The sequence below is a fragment of the Plecotus auritus genome (assembly GCF_963455305.1).
Source record: "Plecotus auritus genome assembly, chromosome: 6".
NCBI classification, from domain to species: domain Eukaryota; kingdom Metazoa; phylum Chordata; class Mammalia; order Chiroptera; family Vespertilionidae; genus Plecotus; species Plecotus auritus.
The window spans coordinates 63,613,707-63,617,772 of record NC_137773.1 but is presented as its reverse complement, the minus strand read 5'-3'; the positions used below and the strand labels follow the sequence as shown (position 1 = coordinate 63,617,772).

Below are 4,066 nucleotides of genomic sequence, written 5' to 3'. Positions count from 1 at the left end.
AGCAGTGGTTCTCCGGTGATGCACCCCAAAACCAAAAAGTCAGGAGCCTGATTCCTCATGGAGCCACGTGATTCCAACTTTGGCCGTGGGCTATGTTGTTGCTGGGGCACTGTTGGCCCTGAATCTGATTTATTGCAAACTTGCACTTGCATTCCACACCCTGTATAATAGAAACTTTGCAGAGTGCCCTCTCACACATTGGGACCCCTCAGGGGATGTCAGAGAGCCAGTTTCGGCCAATCCCCACAGGCCAGGCTGGGGGACCCCACCTGCTGGAGGGACTGTGCTCACTTTACAGACACCGGGGAGGGACTGTGATAGGTTGGCTCCAGGGTATATCAGCCCAACTAGTCCAGTCCCACCGTGCCAGCCACCTTCTAATAATTTCCTTTCAATGTGCATGAATCCGTGCACTGGGTCACTAGTTTCTAATAACAATAAAAATTCCTCTTTTTTTTTTACCTGGAAGTAGATTTGAGAGTCATATATTTAAAGAACACTTGATTTTTTTCTAATTTTTAAGGGTGGGATGCATGAACTGACAATGTATGGAAATAAAATGAATATCTAAGTAAAATGAGAGACTTAGAAAAATGCATGCAATAAATGCTTCTTGGTTGATGCTAAGCTACTCCAGTGTTCTTCAAAATATACTACAGAGCTATGATAATCAAAACAGCATGGTATTGGCAGAGAAACAGACACACAGATCAATGAAACAGAACAGAGAGCCCAGCTATAAAACCACACATATATAGACATAATTTTTAACAAAGGAGCCAGAAATGCACATTGGAGTAAAGATAGTCTCCTCAATAAGTGGTGCTGGGAAAACTGGAAAGCCACATGCAAAGGAATGAAACTAGATTGTAGTTTGTCCCCATGTACAAAAATTAATTCAAAATGGATCAAAGACTTAGACATAGGAACCACAACTATAGGTCACATCAAAAAAAAATATATAGGTACCAAACTTATGGACCTGGGTGGTAGAGAATATTTATGGACTTGACCTCAAAGGCAAGGGAGGTAAAGGAATGGGACTATATCAAACTGAAGAGCTTCTGCACAGCAAAAAGAAACGAACAACAAAACAAACAGGTAGCCAACTAGATGGGAGATGATATTTGCAACAGTAGCTCTGAAAAAAGTTTAATTTCCAAAATATATAAAGAACTCATAAAACTCAACACCAAACAAATAAACAATCCAATCAAAAAGTGGGCAGAGGACCTGAAAATATACCTCTCCCAAGAAGACATACAAACAGCCAATAGATATATGAAAAAATGTTCAACCTTACTGGCAATCAGGGAAATGCAAATTAAAACTACAATGAGATACCACCTTACACTAGTTAGAGTGGCCATTATCAACAAGACAAGCAAGAATGAGTGTTGGAGAGGTTGTGGAAAAAAGGGAAACCTCATTCACTGTTGGTGGAAATGTAGACTGGTACAACCACTATGGTAAGCAGTCTGGTGATTTCTCAGAAAATAAAAAAATAGAGCTACCATATGACCCAACAATCACACTCCTGGGTATATACCCAAAAAAACTCAAAATCATTTAGATTCAAGGTATATGCACCCCTATATAAGTATTTCTTTCTCTTGGACTGCATCTAGCATGGCTAGAGAGCAGACACAAGTCCTGAGTAGGGGTGACGGGGAATTGAGAAAATGAAAGAGACAGGCACAGAGACAGTAGGGAAAGCTGGGACCAGGTGGAACAGCTGCCCTCTGATGGAGAGACAGTGACCCAGAGCCAATGCAGCACATTTATTTTATACAGTATGATTCCAGGAAGTTTTACTAGAGTTTAAGACAAAGGAAATTATGTGAAATCATGGTTAAAGATCAAGCTGTAATTCTTTCTTGTGGCTTCTTTGTAATTGTCACTCCTGGCTAATTGTGTCCGTTCCTTGTGCCTGGCTGAACTTAAATAATGAAACCCAACCCCTGGCACCTGAGCTAAGGGTCAGGCTGACAACATACCTGCCTCTGGCATGGTATGTTTCCAGGATGTGGCTCTGCCAACGCCACTGGACACAGCTGACAATAATTAAAGAAATGCTCATGTGCCTTCCCAGGCCCTCTCTACACCCCTATGTTCATTGCAGCATTATTCATGATGGCCAAGAGTTGGAAACAGCCAAAGTCCCCTATGATAGATGATTGGATAAAGAAGATGTGGTATATACACACAATAGAGTACTACATAGACATAAGAAACAATGAAATAACATTATCTACAACAACATGGATGGACCTTGAGAACATTATGTGAAGTGAAATAAGTCAAACAGAGAAAGCTAAGAACTATATGATTTAACTCATATGTGGACTATAAAACTGAAACTTACATACACAAACAGCAGCGTAGTGGTTGCCAGAGGGAAGGGGATGGGTGAAGAAAGGGGTCCTAATATGAGGTGACAGGAGAAGATTTGACTTTGGGTGGTGGGCACGTGGTTCTATATAAAGATTTTGTAAATGAGTAATCCACACATGTAACCTATATGTTCATGTAGACTAATGTCATCCCAAAGAAATGTTTAAAAATGGAGAAAAAATAGTGAAACTGAAGAAATTATTTGTATTCAGGAGGCATCTTCCCTTCACCATTCACTTGCGGATGGTGAATTAGAGAATGATGGGGTGCTATTTGTATTGATTTACTATATTTCCTGTCAGATCCATTGGACAGTGTATTTGAAATAGACATCATGTATTTATTGAACATCAAATGAGAGAGAAGAAACTGTATTGTAGGCCCCAAACCCTTCAATGTAGTCAGGGACCATAATACAAGGCAGTATAAGAAATATTCCAACTAAATATTAAGGGTAGTATGTTTCATAGGAATTTTAAAGTAGAAAGAAAACACTGGTCTAGACAAGATTTATAGAGAACATAAGTTTTGTTTGGTTAGGATCTTGAAAGATGAGTTGGATTCTGAAAAGATAAAAGAGTGTATTTGTGAGCATTCCAGAAAGCCTATTCAGGCTAGAGGAGAAGGAGCATGAAACGGAAGTCATGGAAACAGCCATTCCACTTCCGTCAGCACAGTGCACTCTACTACCTGACTTAGCAGGCCTTTGAGTGTGGAATTGTACTTTGAAAATGCGGTTATATTAGTGCTGAGTTTCTGATCATTAGCCTTTTCTCCATCAGCTAATCTTGAAAGAACTGCTTCTTGACCTCATTCTAAAAACTGCCTCAGGTGCTCAACTTCAGAGAGTAATTCCAACCTTTGGGGTTCCACCTACTCTCTCAGTTCTAAGGGTTTTTTTATTTCAATGCTTATTGATTTCTGAAGGTCTGCCACTTGCTTCTTCAGGGGCTCAATGTAACTGCTGAGCCTTTGCCTGTGATGAGAGGCAGCCTCCTCCATGGGCCTCACCTGGTGGCCCTGGTGGTCAGGGGGCTGAGTGCACAGGAGACACAACAGCTCTAGGTCCTCCTCACAGAAGAGGGTCAGGACCTTGTTGTGCTTCTCACACAAGCAACTCTCTTCCTGCTGCTTCATCTTGTCCCTGGTGATCTGGAGGACTTGGCCATGTCAACCATCCTTCCCAGCTGGGTGTTGCTCCCCAAGCACCTCTCTTGGCATGAGTGACAGCACACAGGGCAAGGGAACCTGTCCTGTAGATCAGCCCAGGACTGCCAGATGCAGGAGCGACAGAAGTTGTGCCCACATTCGATGGTGACAAAGTCTCGCAGGCCATCCAGGCAGATGGGACAGTTGATTTCTGCCGGGAGTCCTGCCAGAGTTGCATCAACCGCCATTGGGCCCTGAAAGAAGGACATGACTGAGGTGGGTTTCTTCGGGAAGCTGGGCTCTGCAGTGAGAAGTGGATGCACTGGAAATCTCAGTCCTCACTTTGCTGGTGGCCTGTGAGTCCTGTGAGTCCCCTGATCTTTTAATTCCAGCTTCCAAGAGAAGCCCTTCCCCCAACCTGCAGCCAGTCACAGCTCAGCTGGACAAAAGCTTCTCCAGATTTGGAAGCTCAGAAAACATGCAGCCAACTAAGCAGCTTTCTTGGTCAGAAGAGCAGTCGTTA

General features: G+C 42.6%; 1 pseudogene across 1 annotated transcript; it reads right to left on the bottom strand.

Annotated features, from left to right (window-relative positions):
• Positions 1 to 3,036: 3,036 nt before the first annotated feature.
• On the bottom strand, positions 3,037 to 3,791 carry LOC308251658 (tripartite motif-containing protein 75-like; annotated as a pseudogene). The gene has a single exon. The product of its transcript is annotated as a tripartite motif-containing protein 75-like (transcript).
• Positions 3,792 to 4,066: the final 275 nt, after the last annotated feature.